The sequence below is a fragment of the Setaria italica genome, chromosome IX, assembly GCF_000263155.2.
Source record: "Setaria italica strain Yugu1 chromosome IX, Setaria_italica_v2.0, whole genome shotgun sequence".
Classification (NCBI taxonomy): domain Eukaryota; kingdom Viridiplantae; phylum Streptophyta; class Magnoliopsida; order Poales; family Poaceae; genus Setaria; species Setaria italica.
The window spans coordinates 25308705-25318794 of record NC_028458.1 but is presented as its reverse complement, the minus strand read 5'-3'; positions in this window follow the sequence as shown (position 1 = coordinate 25318794).

The window sequence follows — 10090 nt, the reverse complement described above, 5'->3', positions numbered from 1 at the left end:
CGCATGTAAGAGCTATGGGTATTAGGTACCTTCTAGATTGACTCTAGTGCAAGTGGGAGACTGTTGGAGGTATGCCCTAGAGGCAATCATAGAGATGATGATATTCCATTTGTATCCATGATTTGTATATTGTGTTCATTGAATATCCATTAAAGGCTACTTGAATTGATTTGCAATTATGTGAATTGTATGTGAAACTCTTTACTTGTATGGTTATTCTAAAAGTTATCCCTAGTCGGAGTTCATGTGAGGACACACATGAATATTAGACTAGCACATGTATTAGTTGATGACTATGTTTCACAAGTCATGGACATGGAGATGTTGAACTAATAATGTGGACACATGTGGAGACATGTGTTAGGACTGACCCAACACGAGAAGTAGTTCTCTCTTTAAACAACATATACGCTTTGTCCTTAGACCTGAGATTGTCGCATGTATTCTAGATGTGGATCGACCTACTTAGGGGGTTATCAAACGCTACGCCGTAACAGGGTAGTTATAAAGGTAGCTTTCGGGTTTGTCAAGAAGCATGCTATGAGACATGGTCAATCAAGATGGGATTTGCCCCTCTCTGATTGAGAGTGATATCTCTGGGCCCCTCGAGTGATCGGATCCGAAAATGCATGGCCATGCTACGTACGGTTAAGAGTTAACCTACAAAGGGATTCCGAATCACAGGATCGAGAAAGAGCGGTCAGCTTGAAGCTAGACCAAATATCGTGAGACAAAGGGAATAGCATGTATATTATGTTGTGATGGTTCGTCTGATATGATCTTCGTATGCGTATAGGAGTTGGCACGTCTTGCTAGAGGCCGCTACCGACTATTGGGCCGAGTAGGAGTACTCGGGCCATGTCTATACGTATCCGAACCCATAGGGTCACACACTTAAGGGGCTGGAAGCCCAATTCGGATCTGATCCGAGTTGGATTAGGTTTAGGAGTGCTAATGGGCCTCGGATCCAGAGGCCCATCAGGAACCCCTATAAATAGAGGGGTGGGGGCGCCCTAGGGTTTTACACCTTTTGGCTGAACACACTTGCCGCGCCTCCCACGCCCTCGCTTGTTGCAACTCGCGGATCTAGCAGTCCGGCTTGCGACGCTTCCTCCCTGCACGTGTGGATACCTTGGAGGTGTTGCGCCTGCAGCACTTGGACGAGCCATCGACGAGCCGCCGACGAGCCACGACGAGCCGACGACGAGCCGCGGCACCGGAGGCGATCTTGCTGTGCATGTGGACGAGCTGCTGAGGAGCTGCTGGACGTGATCGACTACGTACGACTACGTTGATCGACTACGTACGACTACGTGATCGTCTTCACTGCACCGACGCATATCTACATCTTCCGCACCAGTAGTGCGTCGAGTGGTAATCCCGTGATCCTTATACGGCAGTTCTTCCTGGTTATACGCGGTAGAAATTTTGATTTGCGCTAGCGTAGCCTACCTCGTATCCCAAAAGAAACACCAGGCATACGCCATTCCACCGCCGCCACAAGGTCAAGAACAGAGCGAAGATCGGATCTATAGGAGGCCACCCAAGGTGGAGCTCGGGAGGAGGAGAAAACACCCCAAGATGATCGGCTTGGTAGTCCTCAGGCCGATCGGCTTGGGACTTTCCTGCTCCCATTCATCACCCTCTTTTGTCCAATTGATCTATAGGGGATTCTTTACTCCCTTTTTCATCAACATGTGTAAGATCATGGGGTAAAGTCTCTGTTTGTCCTTGGGGTTGTATGGAGATCTTGATTTATAATTGTCAAACCTATTGTTGAAGATCTGTTTGTTATCATTCATATATTGATGATGCTCTTTCATGTAATGGCTAGCCAGCGCTCCTTTCGGTTGCTTTGTTGGTTACCTAGAACAATCATCATGCCGTGTTCTTATTGTCAAATAGTTGACCATCCTTGCGTAGTGACGGTACACAAGAGGGAAAGTGTTGGGCATGGTTCACATTCACTCATGATAACACCTAGATCTCATTCATTCACTCTTGGCGGTCGCATATACAAGTGATCCTAGATCCCTATGACAAGCATTCCATCTACCTTGTTCATACCCTATACTCTCTATCTGCTTTGATCTAGATAGCTTAGCTCTTTTGTTAGTATAATCCTATTCAATACATAGAGCTTTCGATTACATTAATTATTGCTTCCGTGGATTGATAAACCTTGCCGAAAGTAAATCGGTAGTTATCTCATTTTTTTTGTCAAAATTTTGATTTCTAACATTTGATTTTTCAATTGCATGTTTGGTTTTCCAAATCCTCATTTGCATGTTGGAATTTTTCCAACCAATTTTCTCTTTTATAAAAATTTGAAAAATAATAATTGTGAGCAAAAGTCTTCTTGAAAAATCTTTCTGAGCATTTCTGGAGCAAACTTTGGCGGAGCCTCCCAACTATGTCACCATATAGATGTTGGGGGCTATGGGCCAAAGAGGGAAGCCAGTGGGGCCCACCAGGGGTCGATCAAACCGAGCCCAATGGCTCTTGGGCCCACCAGCTCCAACGGCTGCTAACCGTTGCTCTTGGTCAGTTCCCAATGATTCTGGTTGCCCTACTCTATAAATTGAGGTCGAGACGGTGCTGTTGATCATCCATTCAAGATTTCACTCACTCCCTCTCCTCTCTTTGCTCTTCGGTTTTCATAGAAGTTTTTCTCAAGTTTAAGTGCAAGAAACCTCTCTCTCAATTTCTTTGCTGCAAGATTAGCCAAACCTTAAAGAAGCAACTCATGGGTAAGATTTCTATTCGATTTCACAAATGTAACTTGTGTGCAAAGTTGTGCTTTGTCTTTGCTCCATTCACCATGAGGGGAATGGGATGAAAGTTTTCCGATGCATTGAGGAAGGTGATAGGATCGAGCTCAAGCCGCTCCCGTGGAAGCGCAAGCAGGCACCACTCCATGCCAAGTCCACTACGGGAGGAGGACGAGCCCCAAGAAAAGCATTTTGGACCGCAAGCCATGGAGGTTGAAGAGCCTTAACTCGGCTTGCAAGGCAACCGAGAGATGCAAGCCTACACCCTCATCAAGGATCAAGTCTTCACCCACACTCAAGCATTCGACTCGGTGCTCCTTGAGAGCATAGGTATGGACATCGACTTTGCTACTATTTGGCATATAATTGGATGAGATGATTTCATACCCATTTATGAGGATGGTTCCCGCCTCCTCACTATCCAATTCCTATGCACCTTGCAAGAAGCAGACAATGGTATTTCTTTCCATTTCTTTGGAAGGAAATATATGGTTTTTTGGAAGAACCTTAGTCTGCTTCTTGGTTTTCATATGAAATGCATAGTCTACTTTGATAAAGTTGTTCACGATTTTAATCGCCATTCCTTCTGGACAAGTATTTCTAACCAAGTTGTTGTTGACAAGTTTGCACCTCACTGCAATGATATTCATAATCCTACTTTGAGAATGATACATAAGTGGCTTGCTGTATCACTCTTCCCTATAGAAGATGTTAGGCCTATTTGTAATGATGAGCTCAAAATCCTCTTTTCCATGGTTATGAAAATTAGAGTTCTCTTGTTAAACCTATGATTGTGCAGTGAGAACATTTTAAGATGACTAGTCCTATTGAGTGTACCTCTTTGATTACTCGCATTGCTTCAAAAGTCAAGGCATTAGATGGTGTTTCTGTTTTGTCCATTCAAATGACCCGCTCTATCATCGATGAAGCATATCTTATCCAAGGTCATACTCTTCAACATGATACAAATCAGCCTCTTGTATTTTTCTTCCCTGGCTATAAAAATGAAATCTCATTACCTAAAGGGACTTTATTTGTATAAGTATCGGGAGCTAACCCTTTCTCTTCCGCCCCAAGAGGATGCTCGCAAGAGTAGTGTTTCTGGCAAGGTGACTTGGAGCAGGTCAAGGAATGAGGCCACGACGTCACAGTACCAGCCCCTGCAGTCCCAACATGTCATGCAATAGACGTGCCAGGCAGGGTAGGTACCAGCTAGGCAGATACCAAGGTTTACCCTGGGTACCAGCTAGTTTGGGACCAACCTCCACAGCTGCATGAAGCTGGAGGCTCGAGCTGGCAAAGCGCAAGAAGCACGGAGTGGGAGTGAGGACCATACGGACACCACACTTCTTCCAGCTCTAGTGGTCTGCCCCCGGTGTTCGGTGCCTGCTGATCCTTCTCGACTCGAGGACACCATGACCTCACGGACCTCAACCTCTGAATGGGCGAACTTGAAGTCCGGATAGGTGAAATTCAGAACACCCTTAACACACATGTCTAGGGCTTGGTGGAGTCTCAGCAGCAGGTCCATACATGATTTGGCACCATCAACAAAATGTTGCAACAAAGCAACAATGACTTGATAGCCTACATCCACTCTAAGGGGTACAACCCCATCTAGGCCAGCAAGCAAAGAACAAGCTTCGGGGAGGACCCCAACAAAATGATAACTTGTATCTTGCACTCTTTTATTTCATCTCGTGCATCTACATGCCTAAAAAAACTACATATGACAAAAAGAACAAAAATATTTGCTTGCTTTCATATGTGTAGTAAGAATGTTTTAGTTCTTCCTTGTTGAGATGATGAATAGTTTCTCTCCTCTATTTCATTCATGTGCCTAGTATTGTCGTTGCCAAGAATCACGGGTCAAGACTCCGGCAAGTAAATTTGTTTTCTATGCGCGTAAGGCTCGGATGGTTGCACGAGAGGATATGGGATTTATACTGGTTCAGGCAGGAATAGCCCTACGTCTAGTGTGGGAGGTTGCTCGTGTTACTCGTGCCAAGTTTGTAGTAGGGGTTACAAACGGGCGAGAGAGGGAAGCTGGTCCCAAGTCTCTGTGGGTGTATACTGATGCTTGTGTGGAAGGGTTGTGAGTCGAGGGTCATTCCGTTCGCTCGAGAGCCGTCCCTTTCTCGGGCCCTTGGTCCTCCTTTTATAGCGTAAGGAGGACACAGGGGTTACAATCGAGCTAGGAGTAAAGGAAAGTAAAAAAGGTAAGCAAGGAAGGTAAAGCATAGGGAGACGGGCCGAGCCACTGGGGTTGCCGTTGGGTCCCATCGATGACCCAATGGTTGGCCACTGTAGCCGAGCATGCGAGACGTGCATGGCGACCGACCACTTTAGCTGTACGAGTTGATGATGACGACTGGCCACCGTAACCGTGCACGTCGTGGATGACGGGCGGCCACTGTTGCCACGCGTGCTGACCGGGAGGCACGCCCCTGCCGCCACGCCGAGCGGGAAATCGGGCGGCGCACCCTGCAACATGGGCGAGAGTGCCCCATGACGAATGCCACAGGGGAGAGTTAGGACGGTGTAGCACAACCCTGTGCAGTCATGGTAGCAGTGCGCCGCCCGAAAACTCCGGCGGGTCACATCGAGGAACGTGGGTGCCTCTCCGTGTGTCAGAGCTGTGTTCCTGTCATGCGCGCCCCATCGGTAGCATTTATGGCAAGATCGGTGGGGGCCCACAAGATCTGCACCCTTGTCTGCGGGTCCGCACACGTCCTAGGGTGAGGCGAAGCTCTGTCCTGTGGGTCTGGATGCGTCCGACCCCTTGCACCGGGGGTTGGGCGAGGCGGAGCCTTGCGACGAGGGGTCGGGCGCATCCGACCCCTTGCGCCTGGGGTTGGGCAAGGCGGAGACCTGCCGCGATGGGTCAGGCGCATCCGACCCCTCTTGCTCGAGGGTCGGGCGAGGCGGAACTCTCTTGGCTGAGATGAGGAGCGGCCTCGAGGGGTCAGGCACATCCGACCCTGTGACCCGGGGGTCGGGCCAAGTCGGAGGTCACTGTTGCTGGACGTGGGCCCAGGCCCTTATGAACGTCATTTAAGGAATATAAGGAAGTCATTAATATTTCCCCCCAACAGTAGCCCCTAAGCCTTTGGTGGAGCAAAAAAGCTCCTCCAGAGGTTGTATTCATTTTCTTCAAGGATTTTTGTTTGTCCTGCAACCTGCATTTGATCTGGGAGGAAAAGTTTTGCTCATTCGGTCTAGTCGGGGAGTTTTTTGGGTAGGCAGGGTGTTCCGAGGATAGCTCAGCTCGGGAAGATTCCCTATCGTTCCGACGACCACTCCTGCCCAAAAACTCCAAATTGTGACCACACACATGGTCATTGGTTGCGATGCCAGCCCTCGAGCCCCCACGCGTTACAGGAGACCGATCAAGAGGTTGGATCAACTTTTGATCGTTACCCCTCAAGCGTCCATTCATTGGGACGGAGGGGGTGAGCCGTGTCACATTATCCTCGTTGGACGAACCGTGGTGCTTGTTGAGCTACGAGCGGGTTAGTTCGACTGGAGTCCCGGTCCCCGTTCGGGGGGGTCCGGCTCAGGCCAAGCTGGTGGCGTACTCCAGATTCCAGATGGCCAGTTCATATAGTTCCCGAGTCCGTTCGATTGGATCCGGGAGCTTGTTGCCTTTCTTTGGGGAAAACCATGAACTTAAACGCCAGTCCAGACTCGAATGTGAGGTCGGGATGCCCTTGGCTTTCGCTCGCCTGGGTGGTGGCCGCTAGCGGACCCGTCCCTTCTCATCCCTTGCTCGGGATTGTCCTGGGGTGACTGTCAAACCCTGTGGTGGGCCAGCCTTCGAACCCCTGGACCGTAATGGGCTGTAGGAGCGTGTTCAGCTCCGTATCCCTTTTCTACTTGTTGGTGGACCCCGGGCCATACGTGGAGGAAGTTGTGCGCGTGCATCCTCTGGGAGGTGAAGCGGCGGAAAACACCGGGCTCGCGAAACAAGGAGGGGGGACGTTCCCTGTGGGAGGAAGAGATCGTGCGCACGGTTTTTGAAAAAGGTGGAGGTGATGGGTGTACCTGGCATCACAATAACTACAATCGGATTGCCCTTTCGCTTCCCACGTGCCCCCTATAAGATGAGGGAGCCCGCCTCGCTGGTTCCGCTCCAAACTCGTCCTCCAGCCTTTCTCACTTTCTTGCGCACTTTTGCCTCCCTTTGCTCCAGCGCAGTAGCCTTCTCTGTCCCCGCCATTGAGCCTTCCCTTCTGTGGCGGAACCGTCCAACTTAAACTGGTTTATATGCGCCTAATCGCTGCCGATGCAGCAATTATCCGAAACGCACTTAAAACAGTATAAGTCCGATCGTCCGTCGAGTGTCCCTAGGACCCCTCGAATGATCCACGTCATGTCTCATAGCCATACATCAGGATTGTTTCCGCGATGGGAAAGCATCAACAAATATTACATTTTTACATACATACATGAGGTACGAGTTATTACAAGACATAGTTTGAAATAAACTTTAACAGTGCAGGTTAGACAGAGGTTCTAGGATTTTAAACATAAACGGTTCAAGGGGAGATGAGCATTTAAGATTTCTTCTAAGGGTATTGTGAGACTCATAACAATACCCTAGTTTTTCGGGGCTTCCTCCTTGGTGGATTCCTGCGGTGCCTCTGAAAATAGCTACAAGGGATAACCCTGAGTACGAGGTACTCAGCAAGGCTTACCCGACTAACCAATATAATAGCTTTTCGTGGAACGATATGATAGCTTTTTCAGTGGACTTGGGTGACACCTTTTTGGCAAAAGAGCTTACTAGGAGTGAGACCTTAGCTTTATCTTTTATTTTGATTAAGTTATTACCTAACCATTCTAAATGATGATGAAAGATTAATTGCAGACGACAAGGTATTTAAGTCATACACCAAAACATTAGTGGAAGATATAGCATTCATGAATTTATGCTACGATGCTCAACAGTGATCAAGTGCATTCATAACCGAGAATTGCGGCGATCCGGATCAATTTACATCCTGCAGGAGAGTACCCTGATCACCAGTTATATACGACTGTCCAGGTCGTACGTAACGACTTTTCGATTAGCAAATCCAATGATTGGGAATAAGACTACCCGGACCCAGGGACGCACCCCCACATGGGACCCCACGTTTGGCCTGATCACCATGTGAGTTTCAGGCTACGCCCCTGCTAATCTCCAGCACGTCAAGCGCGGGTACGAAGTATTCCCGATCAGAGGGTTTACTAACCTACTGGGCTTTACTGGTCCCATACCCAGTCAGTGATCAGATGTCTTTCACTTGATCAAAGGTTAAGACAATGAATCGGGCCTTAACCAAATTAATCTAGCAGACAGAACTACATCCTTAGCTTCTGTCTGCTTCTTAACTTCCAAGTTATCTTTCCATAAATAACATGCATGACTCAATATTTACCTTAAGGTTCGGTAAACCAATTATTTAAGCAACTAAGCAAATTCTAGACTTGGGTTATTTACTAAATGTTTGAACAAGTGGCAAAGATGTCCTTAAAACAAGGTATGATAATGCACAAAAATGGGTTTCAAGCAACTCTTAGACCTAGTGCATTCATATAGCAAATAACCGATAATTGGACACATGAAATATCAACTTCAAAATAATAGGTATAATGCACCGGGGCTTGCCTTGTTCTATAAAAAAGTTAGCACTGTCTGAAGGGTTGGCCTCGTAGGGAACCAATTCAAAGACCTCTTCAAACTCCGGAGATCCTTCTGAAAATTCCGAGAAATCCCCTTGTGGTGCTTCGGTGTCTAAGACAAAGCATATGCAGGGGTTAGGAATGCAACTTTTTTAATACAAGACTATACAACTTTCCTTCATGATAAAGTTGCAAGCCAACAAGGACCATACAATTTATCATGATAAAGTTGCAAGCCAACACACAAAAACCCGAAAAGATTAGCCCAACAATTTTATTTCTTTAACTATCCGTACTTAGGGATTTTTCTTTTATTTTTAGAAGACATTATAATTATTTTCTAATCTTGAAACCTAATTTCCTATGAGTTAACAATAATTTGTGATTATGAAAATGTTATTCCATACCTTATGCATTTATTAAGATTAAGCATTTATTTAATTACCTTAAAAGAAAGGCATTAAATAAATACCCAAATTTTTATTATTTTTCCTAGGGTATAAAAATTTTAATGCATAAAGGAAAATAAAAAAATCCTAACAAAATTGGTTTCACTAATTTTGGACACTCCTAGAAATTTCTGTGATTTAAATGGTGAGATTCGGATTTAATCTATTTATTCTACAAAGGAAATCTAACTTTTTCCCGAAAAACTCCCCGGCCTACTTTTCTCACGCGCCCTAACTCTACCCCCTCTCTCTTATGCTGGGCCCGCGGCTTGGACCCACCTCCTCCTATTTATCTTACCCGCCGGCCTCTTAAACCTCTACTGGGCCTACTGGGCCATTTTCTTTTTCTTCTCCCCTTTCTCAAAACCGGCGACGGCCCGACGGCCCACCTCTCCTCTTCCTTCTTTTCCGCGAAGCCGGCCTGCTGGACCACTTGGGCCTCCTGCCTTTTCTTCCAATGGCCCTTCCCGCATCGGCACTTGGGCCAACTGGACTCTCGGTCCACTTAAGCCATCGCTTGGCCTGCCTCCCTCTTCTCTCCCCCACTTCCTCTGACGCGCGGGCCCATGGCACCAGAGCCTTCTTCCTCCTCCCGCCAAAACCCGAGCGCAACAGGGGGTGGCGCGTCTCGCCGGCCAGCGCCCCACCGGCGACGGGGCTAGGCCAGGGAAGCATCTGCATGCCCTAGCGCACCCGTGCGCGGCGGTAACTCCCCGGGAGATGGCCGGAGCCATTCCCTCCACGGTGGCGAGCGGCGGCGCCTACGGCCGGTCGTGGCTAAGAACGACGACAGCTCGGCCTACCCCGACGACTACTTCTACAGCTTCCTAGTGCCCCGAGGACTCATCTACGACTACCCATAAGGACAGAGAGCAGCGGCGAGAGGGTGCTCACCGTGAGCAGGAGGTGCGGTGACGGCGGATGGAAACGACGGCGGTTTATGGCATGCCAGCGGAGAGGCTGGGCAACAAGCTGCTAGGGTTGTCGGTGGGGTGTGTGTGGAGGTGTGGATGGAAGGAATCGACAAGAGCTGCAGTGTGGTGGGGGAATTTGCTCGGCGACGGCGGTGTGACAGAGAGGGCGGTGGCGGTAAAAGAACAGACGGTGAAAGCGGCGGCCAGAGCGGTAGATATACGAAAGACTTACCGCGCGCATGGGCGACACCGTGGCCTAGTGCTAGGCTTGCGTGGTGAGGAGGTGGCG